We start from the raw sequence: 12995 nt of genomic DNA, 5'->3' as shown, positions 1-12995 counted from the left end.
GGATCAAGCCCCAATACCACTAGGAAGGCCCATAATTTTTGACGATTTACAAGATCGAAAGCAGTGGACAAATCCATAAATGCTAGGTGTAAGTCCCCCTGCTTAGCGACCGTGTATTTCCCAATGATGAGATGTAAATTGAGGCATTGACCCACTGTGCCCTTTCCTTGTCTAAACCCGTATTGTAAGTCGGAAATTATGAGTTTATCTTCCAACCAATTTGTTAATCGAACGAGAACTACTTTACCCATTATCTTCATGGCGGAATCCAAGAGAGAGATGGGCCGGTAACAAGCCGGATCTTCTCTTGACCCTTTTTTAAATAATGGAACTATAACTGCTTTGCCCCATGACGTAGGAGCACCCGCCTTTGATACTGCGTTAAAAACAGAAGTTAAAATCTTAGCCCAGTACCTTGGATCTGCCCTATAAAGGTCCACGGGGACGCCATCCGGACCTGGCGCTTTACCTTTTGCCATTGACACAATGGCCTCCAGGACTTCATCGTCCTTAAAATGAATTTTTGAGGCCTGTTTAATATCCCCGTAATTTACTGGATTAAGTTGTTGAATCTCAGAATAAAGACCACTAAAGTGGTCCACCCATCTATCTGGTGGGATAAGACAGTCTTTATTTGTATTCTCCAACTCATCAAAAAGTGGACTATTAATCACCTTCCAGAATTGAGTGCTATTTTTCAAAACACTTGCCTCTGACAATTCATCCCATGCCATATTTCTTAACTGGATTTTCCTTGCCTTTATTACTTTTTTATAGGACCTTCTTGCCTCTATAATCTTACTTTTCCACTTTCTTTCAGTGCCAACAGGAGGGCGGTATGAGCACTAGAGCAAGCATGATCAAACCAATTTTTTAGTTTCTTAGGCCTTGGTCTCCCGTGTTATCAAGCAACATAGGGGTGTGCCTGAACTAGCCCAATGAATAGCTGCCATAGAGGGTCAGGACTTCCCTTACGGCCGACTAAAAATCATTTAACTCTAGTGTACCCCACAAACAAACACAATACAGAACAGGTCTCCATTTTTCAACTGACATGAGCTCCATCGCCCCATATCCAACCGTAATGGGAGGGATTGCAACACTTAGCGGTAGTCTAAGTAAAAGCTTTAATAAAACTGCCTCGCTGCTCGACAAATTAGGCGCAGAGCTGAAGCCCCATAGCTCAGTGCCATATAGTGTGGTGCTTTGGCCTTTGTCCTATGGACTTCAAGTGCTGGATAAATCAAGGGGCATATTTAGTAAAAGTTCATGCAGCACAGGGCAGCAAGCAAAGTTGCTGGTCTGCGTTGCATGAACAGGGGAGAGCAGAACAGCACCATATCTACTAAAATATGATCATCTTCACCTCTCTCCCTCCGCTGTGCACTCAAGCTGGCCTAGCTCCAAAGCAGACAGCCTTGCACCATGGTGCAAAGATGCCTGTTTTACGGGCTGGATTAATTTTGTGCAAAAAGGCATACCTTCTGCACAAACACAATCCTAAATGGCTATTGCCTCTTTTGTGCATGATGCAGAATGCATAGGAAGAGTTAGTAGCAAGAGCAATAAACATATTTCTCTTTGTTATGCCTTGGTCTGGCTGGTGTACCATTTTAACACAATCCCAGGTTTACTGATTTCAATAAATCTGGGATTGTGTCAAATTCCATGGGTGAATGCAAGGGAACGCACTTACTCCACCCATGGAACCCATACCACTAAAAAATGTAACGCAGCACAAGCTACTGCGTTGTGTTACATTTCTTTACAAAATCATGCAAGGTGACGCAAATCACACCTTGCGTGGCGTCGTAAATCTTACTTGAGCCTTTGCGTTGTATTTGGTGATGCAAGTACAACCCAAGAGCTTTAGTAAATCTGTGTAAATGGTGTAATACAATAGTTCTCGATCTGCTTATTTGCTTTTCACATTTTAAATCAAAACCAATACCTAAATGGGTGAAATCCTGAACATGCTCGTTGGGGGGTGTGGCATTTATCTTAATTTAGTTTTTTACACTCTTGTGGGGTCGGAACATTATCAATTTCGTTTTGGTTCCATTAACTGATAGACTTTTGATGGAGCAAAGTTCACCACATTTGCTTAATAGGGGCTGATGGCCTACTGGGATTTTAGACACAAGAGTATCTCAGCAGACAAGAGTCGGAAGCCTCACATCTCCAACATTGGAGACGTCATTGGCACAAGGCTCCATACTTTTGACCCCCGTTCATATCCAATGAAAATTAACAGAGGCGCTAGGGGTCAACCCTGTCGAACGTCTTTGTTCGACTGGGAATGGTCTTATGGGTGCCCCAGCACGGATAATATCATCAGCATACATAAAATGCCAGAGGGTATTTCCTGTTCTAGTAAGAGATCGATAAATACTACATACGGTGGCAGTTTCAAACCACAGAATCGATGCTATGTACATCTTACAAGATAAGCTTTGAAAAGAAGAACTAAAAATAAGGACATAGCCAGAGAAAAGAGTATGGGGTGAGGGAGTGAAAGAAAGAAAGATGGACTATGGGAGGAAGATAAGAGTATGTAGGCATGGATGATGGGGGGGAGTGAGGGAGTGGGAGAAAGGTGGACTGTGAGATGAAGATTGGGAAGGTTGGCATTGAGAAGAAAGCGGGGAGGGTTGGGAAGGAAAGATGAGAAGGGTGGGTAACAGAAAGTAAGTTAAGGCAGCTTTAGCAGCTTGAGAGCTAAGAGGGAGAGGAACCTAGGGAGGAAGGTGGAACTAAGGAAGGGGACAGAGTTGGATCAAGTGGGTGAGAGAGGGAGAGGCTGGAGAAGGGGGGAGTTGAAACGAGACATGAGAGGGAGGGAAAGTAGGCACATAGAAAGAAGGGGATGTAGAGGACGATGGGGGAAGGGGATGAAGGGCAAGGAGCGTTCGGAATGGAACAAGAGGAAGTGGGAAGTCGCAGCAGCTAAAGGGTGGCGCGAGGAAGGAGTCCGAGGTGAACCAGGAAATGGAAACACAAGGATGAGGAAAGGAGAGTAGGGTAGGAGCCAAGTAACGAGAGGAGGAGTAAGGGCAGCTGGAAAGGGGGTGAGAAAGGAGGGAGCAAGGAGAAGGGAGAGGAAATCTGTCAGATGGGAAGGGGGGGGGCAGCACTCGACTCAAGTCCCCAGGGGTCCCTCTGTCCTCTACTGTGATCTGGTTCTTCATGGCATCTGTAAGATGCTCTAGTGGACACCACAGACTCCAATGTCTTTCTGGTTCCTCTACTGTATTTATCAGATGCCTCTCTGCTTCTCTACAATGAGTCTCATGGTTCATTCTTTTCATCTGGCATTCAGTATGTATTTTATTACTAGTTTAATATTGTTCACAAATAAAACACATATAAAAGCAGATAAAAACTGACTTACGTAACTAATATACATTTAAAGTATTTTGGTTATTTAATCTTCTTACTTTATACTCAAATTGCTTTTTCCATTTCACTATTTGAGAGCTTGCTTTTTCAATGAGTCATTCCAGAACTCACAACCTGCCTTACAAAAATGTTACTTGATTCTGACAATAATACAACAGCTCTGTTATGCTTGGTCAAAGTTAAATATTAAAATGAATAGATATTGTTAATAAGTTTAGACTATCACAAAATACACAGTGACATGTATATGGCACATTGACTTTCAGAACTACTGAGACAAAATCTGTAACACTGACTTTCCAGCAGAAAACCCATCCACGCACCTGTGCGCTCCAGCAGACTCACATGACCCAAGCAAATCTGGAGGGAACAAAGACACGGCTCGGGTTCCATCAACAAATTGAAATAATCCAGACGCCGGTTAATGCTGGTATAAATTCTTGAGACTAAAGCATAAGCAATGTTTGCTTTATTAGCACTGGGTTATATACAACAAAAATATCCTAACATTAAAATTAATATTCTAAAAGAACCAACAGGTCTCACTTTATATATCAGTGCTAGGCTATTATTGCTTTGCTAAATCATTCTTAAAAAGAAGAAAAAATACATCGCTACTAGATCATGATCACGACATGATGCACCCACTGCCATCTTGGAACAGGTTTCCACAAACAAAAAATAACTCCATGATGGCAACCAATGTGTGAAAATATGCTGAGATATAGAAATGCATGCGCACACATCCTGGTGCAGCAACAGCCCTGTTGGCTTTTTATTTTTAAGTTTAAGTTACAGTTCAAACAGGGTTGAAAACAGTAATTTAAAATTACAAAAATAACTCTGCTGAAGTACAAAAAGAAAAAGACGTGAGTTGCTCAGTAGCATTCAGCACCTGCTGGGCACTCATCTTTTTTTTCCCTCTAAAGTAAACTAAAACAAGCATTGGCATAGCAAATAGGTCTCGCCTTTGGGACCTTATAAGTGTTTAGCCATGCAACAGTTGCATACTTATAAGGTCCCAAAAGCGAGACCTATTGGCTATGCCAAGCGGCCGTGGGGCCGCGAAAGTGATCGCGATCAAACATCAAAGCGGCCGTGAAGATGAGAGTAATCTCGGTCAAGCGCCCCCGCGCCCATGCACTGTAGCTCTAGGCCAGGGGTCTTCAAACTGTGGGGCGCGACCCCCAGGGGGGCCGTGGAGTGATGCAAAGGGGGTCGCGCCTTCCCAGTCACACTTCTGCCCGGCCCAAGGGCTTCAGCCCCCCCCCACACTTCCCCCGTCCTGTGTCTCAGCCCGGCTGCTGCAGTGAAACTTGAGCTGCTGGGGTGCTCAGCTGGGCAGTGTCTGGATTCCTATCTCCGGCACCCCCGTGTTTTTTCACAGGTCTTTAAAGACCATTTGCATTTTAACATGCCTTTGTAAACTGGTTACAGAGGCTTAGGTTTTTTTGCTGGTTCCAGTACCCCCTGGGTCCCCACTGTGCCTATTCCTTACATTTGGATTCTACATTCGCTGCCATAGTGTGAGAATGCATTTCATGGAAAGGAATACAAAGTTGGCTTCCTGGGGGCGCTGTGTGTGAAAGTTTATTGTGCTTTTGAAGCACCTGCTGCAGCGTTTCTTTCCCCGCAATTACCAGGCCTCACATAAATGTCAAGATAACTGTATGATTAATTATCTTCCTGGAGAGAGATCAGTGTTTTGTATAGTTGAGGTTTTGTCTTTGGTGAAGTTAGTGCAGAGGGTTAATATGCCTGCTGCAAAGAACGTGTACCAAGTAGATTACAGAGTGCGTATGATGTGAAGAGATCAGCAGGTTACTGCTTTCAAAAGAGACATCCTTTTGTTACTTGCAATTTATAACTTAAAGTCCTGATATAGAATAGTGAGCTATTAACTTTCATCCTAGAACAGCATGCACACTACAAAGAATACCTTATTAGACCATTGATTAATGTTGCAAAAAGGGTTAATTTGACTAGAAATCAATTCTTATTATTAAAGGAAACTCCCAAACTATGCTGTTTCTTTTTCGACTCTGAGTTTGTGCTTCTCCACACCAAGCACTCTTGAACTATACTGCCTACCAGTATGGATGACATGTGACTCCTATACTTTTAGTCCTTTGGCTTATGTAACATTTCCTATACACTGATTTACACACTTATGATTGTCTCTGTGTAATGTGTGTGTGATGCAAAGTGCTCGGACACCCTACACTGGTATGAGTGGCACTATATAACTAATTCAATGCATCTGAGAGTGTGGGGTTATGGAGACTTGGTCACTGTTAAAGGGTGCTAGTGAGAGAATCCGTGGTGGGGGTGGTCATTGGGGGGGCACCAACAAACATTGTCGCACAGGGCACCACCAGCACTAAAGCCGGCCCTGGGAAGTATGCACAGATAAGCGCTGAAAATACCGCTTTAGGTGACTGCTTTTTTTTGTACCGACAGGGCCATCAAAATGATCTGCTGGTAACCCTAACCATAGGACTGGAAGTTTGTTGCAGGATCAGCACATTATTTATTTCCTTCACCCTCGATCCCCGATTAATGCCGCAATAGTTTAACTTAGATCTTAAAGTCTACGCCCCGTCAATAACATGCTGAGTTACTTCATGGGTCTGGGAATGCACCCTGCATTCAGACAACTCATTCCTCATTCTCGCCCTTTATGGTCACGCTCACCTTGCACTCACAGTGATCACAATGCACTCACACTGATCACCATGCACTTGCACCATTCACCCGCTCACCTTGCACTCACAGTGATCACTCTGCACTCAAAATGCACTTGTCCTGCTCACACTATACCTCAACCTGCAGTCACACGAGTACACTACTCATCCTGCACTCATGTGACACTTCACTCACCTGTCCCCGTCACTACTCAATATGCAACTCACTCAAACAAGCCCATCAGTAATCATACATTCATTCATACCATTCTGAACTTGCATCCGCACCCAAAATGAGAGAGGACAGCAAGGGAGTGAGAGAATTTGATTGAAGAGGTCAGGGATGAGGAGAAATGTGAATTGCCGAAGAGAAGTGTGGACACGCAAGAAGTGAGTGTGATCCAAAGGTGAGGGCTTCTGTTAGAACAAAGGGGAGATGTGAAAGAGGAATGGGGGGACTGGAGAGGTGTAAGATACAAATAGACAAAAATTTGAATGAAGAGACGAGGTGAATGAGAAGTGCTGAGGGGCACGGGAGGTGACAGGGCCAGAGAGGCCATGAGATAAATGTGAGAGACTGTTAGAGATGAGGGCAGTGAAAGGACAGAATTGCAAGAGGTGATTAAAGGTGAAGTGAGAGGTTGAATGGGGAGAGTTCAGAAGTTGTAAAAAGGGGTGAAAGAAAATGACATGCAAAGTGAGAGAGAGATCCGGGGTTAGGAGAGGAGAGAGGGATGGAAGGGAGGGGGTGAGAGGAAAGCTGCATGGGTAAACGGCTTAACTCTACACAAAACCGCCAGGGTTTTAAGGGACCCCTGCTTCTTCCGGTCAGGGCCAGGTGAGCTTCTAATGTGGCAGCACGTATTGCTGCAGAGTGGAAGGCCCTTCACAAAGGTTGACTTGAAATCTTTCTGATGATAATTGCTGTATTTTGGTTATAAATGGGTACTGATTGGGTGAAATCTTTCCTCAGCGTTACTTTGTGTAACAAATATCAAAATAATGAAGCAATGCTATCCCAAAATACGCGGCATCACATAACCTCATTTACATTTTCATCCCACGCAATTTAGTCAACCGGTTTAGACATTTTTGTCAGGAGGGGGTCCTTACGCCTCAAAATGTTGACAGGGGGGTCTCGGTATCCAAAAGTTTGAAGACCTCTGCTCTAGGCTAACATGGTAGCACTTTTTGGAGCCCTCTCAAAAAGTCTCGCCAGACTAGCGCATGCGCTGGGTCAGGCGAGACCTAAAAATACAATTGGAAACAGGGAGGGGTGTGGCAGCAACGGTGACGCGGTTGAAAGGGAGGAGCATGTGATAGTAGTGAGCGGAAAGTGGGCACGAGAGACAATGAAACCCGCACTTCCATGAACTGGTAAAAATTAAATTAAATAAAGCAGGGAGGGGTGGAGCCGGAGGTGCAATGAACGAGCGGCTGAGGGTAGGCGGGACAGGATGTGACGAGAAATGAGTGGTCCCTCTATTGCTGTATAGTCAACAAAACACCCAGCTAACGAGGCATGCCATAAAAAGCAAGCTTTAGCCATGTCAATGATGTGTTATTACAATTGCTAAGGCCCCTTGTCTTCCGTACTGTAATCCTCGGGAACTGCTCAACCCTTGAGATGTTCCCGGCTCGCATCAGTTGGGTGCTAAGCACCTGTACTTTGGCCCCAGATACAGCAGATCCTATGGGCCTTTACGACTCGGTAATCTGTGCCTCAGAGGTCATTCTTCACCATCTCCGAACCTTATTTGGTGAATGTAACCTTGATTTCAATGTGTACACCAACACACACAAAAAGCAAAATGCTTTCCTAGACTTTCAATAGGGCGCCCTCTTTGCAGGTATGCGTCTGGGCTGGGGCTCCTGTGCGCCTTCTGTCCTGAACTGTTGCCTGAAGTCCCCTCGGATAGTGTTCTTTGTTCATCAGGCTCCCTGGGCCCCTCTACTCTGTTCCTCCAGGCTACTGGGCTCCCAAACGAGCGTAACACTTGTCAGGCCTTCCTGCCACTGTGGACAAACAAGTTAATTTGAATCGTTTGTTGACGTAGAGCTTTCATATTCTATTTTAAGGTGAAGGAAATCTCCTTGGGCACGAATCCACTCTCTGCAGCCAGCTATGAAAGGCAGAAGTAGAATTCCTCAGCAGGCGATGCTCTCCGTCCTCCCTATTTCCGTGAACAGATCCATTCACCCACCTCCACCCCCACCCCCACGCCGTGTACTCAGCGGGAGGCCTACCAGGGAGGAGCCTGTTCTTGTGGTGCCTGCAGGAGATGCGTATATATACCTGGCATACTAGTGGCTCCACGCGGAGGGTCAAGTGGGAGCCCTATTTGACGAGGTTGTGCTGAACGGCTGGCTCCGTGCAAGTGGTGGCCATTGCCGAAGAGGGGCTGTGGCAAAGCGCGCCGGGCTGGTGTCGGGAACCTTTGGCTCTGCTTGTGGGTGAGATGTGAATTTGGGTCTGGGGTGCGACGGTAGTGATTAAACTGTTGTGCTTTAAGTGCCTCCGTTTATTGAAAATGCGAGCGAGGGGCTTTGGCAGGCTGTATGGCGTAGGGAAGCACCCAGGGAGTGCGCTGTGCCAAGATTTCAGCCAATCAAACGCGGCGTACTAGGAGCACGTGGAGACCCCAGAGCTTTAAACGGACTTTGAAAAGTCTGGATTGTCGTTTGCCACATCCATTATTAAACCAGCGAGAGAGTTACTAAATAAAAACATTTGATTGAGATGTTTAGCTACATTCATCTGAATATGTTTTTATATATATTTGTTTATTTTTTATGATTCTCACGTGAAACCTGCACTAGATGTGGCTGCATTTCCCACCCCACCAGTTAACACTGCTAACTGTTTTCATATTATACAATAGCCACCCACAGGTGACAGTTCGGTGTAATGTGTTGCACCTCTAAATAAAGTTGGGAGTTAGAAACGCTTCCTGGGCTTAGACGAAGTATCCAGGTACGAGGTGCCATCACCAATTGTTTTCTAAGGACTACAAGAAGAAGAAAACAACTAGTCTGTCCGGGGAGATCACTTTGTAGCCTACGGGAAACAATTTTACCACCCCACCCACCTGTACTGGAGAGGCTCAGTGGGCTGTTCTATCCAAAGCAGAGTTCCCTTCTTTACCTTCACACACGTATGTCTTCATTACTTTAACTTGTGAGGCGCCTTTGTCTAGGCGCTAGCCACACTGGCGCACCGAAAAGAAAAGTGATAAATGCTTACCTTACAGTGCTGGATCCTTCCCTTTGCACCCGCTATTGGGGGTCACAGCACGAGATGAGGCACCCGTCTCAACCGGAGACTGTCCCCCCAGAATGAGTTGCTCTGTCCCCGGACAGTGTGCGCCCTCCCGGCACGGGTTCTCATGAGAGGCTAGCAATGGTGGGTACCGGGCTCCCCTGCCGATCGCCGTTGTGCGTCAGAGTCCCTCTTTCAGACCGAGTCCCTGTGTCCTTCCACGTTCCGATGTAGCCTCCGTAGCTCTCAGCACAGCGAGCACCCTCGACACTCCGGGAGTATTCTTGCTGCTTTGGGCCAGGCTCTCTGTGCTCGGCTGTCCTCTTCCTGGTTGTGCCCTGGGACCCTCCGCCTCGCTTGCTCCTCGGTTAGGCAGCTGCCTGGCTGCACTGCCTTCTGCTCTCAGCTTCCTGGCGCAGGCTGCTCACACGCAGAGCTGGCCTCTGTCCCTTGGTCATAGGGGGAGGGGTCTTAATCCACGCAGGGATCATTTACCGCACTTTCAGGAGGCAGTCGCTGCGCACCTTGCTGCAACGCAAGGGAAGCGGTCACAGAGCCCCACTGTATTGCAGCCTGTCTGCCCTGCTATATAGTGTATTTCTCCCCTTGTAATGCCCCACTTTACTTTATACACTCCGCGCCAGCGAGTGCTGAACTATAGATACACCCTGTCACTTTTAGCCTTTTCTAATGAAAGTACCAATCTGTCAGCCTGTATATATGTACCATTTGCCTATGCCCCATTTCTTTATCTATATTCACTATATGTCTCCCGATTATTATATCACCGTGCGTCCGCTCTGTATAAATACATATTGTTTGCTGTTATGTTCGGTGTTTGTCTTGCTATATGTATAGTCTATCATTCCACAAACACTGAATTTAGTAAAGTCTATATGTCCTGCTGTTATTCATGCTTAAAAGCATTATCTGTAATGCTGTAGGCACTGTTTTACTCTATTCTATGCACCCTGACTGCCCCGATATAGGCATTCTGCATGCCTCGTTAAATGCATAATCAAGTGAACTATAAAAGCCGCATGTTCTACTCTATACACCGTATCTGATAAATGCACAATATCTGTACTACAACATACACGTTTCAAGATGATTCTGTTACATGCATCATGTTAGTCTGTCACTCCATGTGCACATTGCCCCCTTTTATATGCACAAAATTGTCCTTAATATATGCACTTTTCCAGTAGTGCTATATGCATTCAGTCTACCCTGCTATACACCGCGTGTGTAATAATATATGGACATTGTTTGTCGTGCAATATGCACAGGCTACCCTACTACCTTTCTGTCCTATTCTCACCGTCAGTGTTGTTATATGCACTCTGTCTATCCTGCAACTTGATCTGTTTCTCTTGCTACAAGAACCCTGCCCGTCACAGCTTTCCCATATCACGCACAGCCAAGCTGCAGGTTACTCCCCGTCCAAACCTAACCACAACGCCCCAAAACCCTCCACAACCTGAAACTTGCAACAAAACAATATGGGGGGAGGCTCACCTGCGCTTCTCGTCTCCATAGCGACAGCCAATCGTAACGCGGCATTCAAACCTCTAACATGACGTTTCGGAGCTGTTGCGCTCAGTCTACTCTTCTTTAGCGCCTCTCTTGGCACAGATCTGGTACTACAAACGTGTAGCCAAAGAATCATGTGCTCTGCTGAAAGTCTCTGATGCCCTCTTGCGGCGAGTAGTCAGTACTAAACCCTGACAAGTAGAGGCCTCGAGCGTTATTCTTCAGTTTTAGGAAGGGCAGCTCTGACTGCTTGGCCTCGCTTTGCAAGGCGTCCCACTTCATGGCTCAGTAACACAGTGGTGTGTTTTTAAGTCTGTTTTAACAGTGCAGCTGTCTGCAAAACATATTGTTACTGATTCTTTAAAGTATACATGCTGTGGGCTTTTGCTACACCGGTAGAAGTATTACTTTTCTTATGTCATGCTATGAGTATTGTTAATGTTTCTGTGAGAAGTTGACCTGGCATATGCTGTCAACTAGTTATAGTGGGCACCTTGCACCAGTCCAAACAACCCTTATTGATGATAGGTTTAAAGACAACCTTTATTGAAAGCTATCCTAGTGGTAGCTATGGAGAGCAGCCTTCAGGCTAAGTCTTGAAGGAGTGTAAAGCAGCTTGGTTTACCAGATTATAACCTCTTGAATCACTAAATGAAAGGATAACCACATAAGGTACATATATAAAATATATGTATTTATTTCTAAACACTTTCTACTAACCTTTATGAAGTTAGAGAGCAAGGCACACAATAATACATGTATACAAACAGAAGGCATGAGACACACCCAACAGTGGAGCACACAATAATACAGTTCTAAAACAACAGTAAATAGCACAATATACAATGGGCCCTAGGGGTGGACCAAACCATATATTAAGAAAGTGGTATAAGAAACCACAACTTGACTAGACACAGTGCCTAGAGCACGTAGAATCGCTGGGACCCCAAGGAACCACCCAAGGTAGTGACACAGGAGACCCACGGGGGACGTGTGCAGTGTGCCGCGAGCCCTGTACTATTCTATAGGAAAGTCGCGGTTGGAATTTTAGAAGTTAAGGACACTTAGGAGAGGACCTTGAGCAAAGCCCTTTAGACTTAGGGGGTTCTAGGGCCAGCACCCACGGGAGCACCGTAGTACTAGAGTTACCTCACCCAGGGAAGCCGGGTGCATAGGTGTCAAATGGTGTCGGGAATCGTCGTTGATTTCAATGGCAATCTGCTGCAAAGTGCTGCTGCCGGGAAGGAGAAGAGTGTCCGGTGTGGTCCAAGCCTGGATCGAAGATCAGAAGAACCTGAAAGCAGAGGGGACAGAGTCTGGGTCACTTGCCAGTGACCAGGGGCACAATAGACGAATGCCCACCGATGTCAGGTGTTTCAGGTGCAAAGAGGTGAAGCTTGACTCTGCAGCCACGAGGACCAGGAGGCATCGAGGACAACCAGGAGTTGGATTCGAGCTGTCCCACGAAGGATGTCGAGTGCTGCGGTGTCGGTGCCCGGATTGGACCCAACAAGCCTTGACAACAGCAACCCACTGATGGAGCAGGTAAAACAAAATGTTGTATATCTCCTCTAATTTGCATGTAACTAACTACGTAATTGTCACGGGGCGGGAGTTCTCAGGGAAAGAAGGGGTCAAACAAAAGACTGGTGGGAAGCCTCGGATGTCATCACGCCTCTTCTTTTTCCAAGACAGGATGAATGGAGTGACCCGAGTCCCGTAGCTACCACCAAAAGAAGCTCGTGTCTCTTTAACTGGGACCCAGTCATCGAGGACTCCACCCCCTGAACGGACGTCACACACCTTGGGCCAACAAGAGACGACGAGACCCAGAAGAAGGTGGGTATCATCACCAGCGGAGAGGATCGAGGAGAGGTGGAGAGCAGAGTACGAAGGATTGCGGAGGAAACATCAAGCCAAGCGAAGGACCGGAGGAATACGGAGGGAGTATCAACCCGAGTGGAAGACCGGAGGAGCACGGAGGGCGCACCACGCCAAGGAGAAGCGGAGGAGAGTCGAGAGACGGCGGGAAAGCCAGGAGGCCACCGAGGACACGCTTCACCCAGCCACGTTCCTGAAGGAGCGTGGCTAAGCCAGGTACGAGCGCGATTTGCGGGCTG

At 46.4% G+C, this 12995-nt stretch overlaps 1 protein-coding gene across 3 annotated transcripts in view; it reads right to left on the bottom strand.

Moving 5' to 3' along the window:
- Nucleotides 1-9994, bottom strand: part of IGSF9 (immunoglobulin superfamily member 9) — an 808805-nt gene extending 798811 nt beyond the window's left edge. For 2 of the 3 annotated variants that reach the window (XM_085639861.1, XM_085639863.1), the window contains exon 1: nt 9328-9994. The gene's annotated coding sequence lies outside the window, so the exon portion shown is untranslated. The remainder of the gene's footprint in view (nt 1-9327) is intronic. The other variant, XM_085639862.1, reaches the window with a different exon arrangement.
- Between the last annotated feature and the right edge of the window lie 3001 nt (nt 9995-12995).

The sequence above is a fragment of the Triturus cristatus genome, chromosome 12 (assembly GCF_964204655.1).
Source record: "Triturus cristatus chromosome 12, aTriCri1.1, whole genome shotgun sequence".
Classification (NCBI taxonomy): Eukaryota; Metazoa; Chordata; class Amphibia; order Caudata; family Salamandridae; genus Triturus; species Triturus cristatus.
Note: the sequence above shows the minus strand (reverse complement) of the source record. Positions and strands in the feature narration are given on the sequence as shown.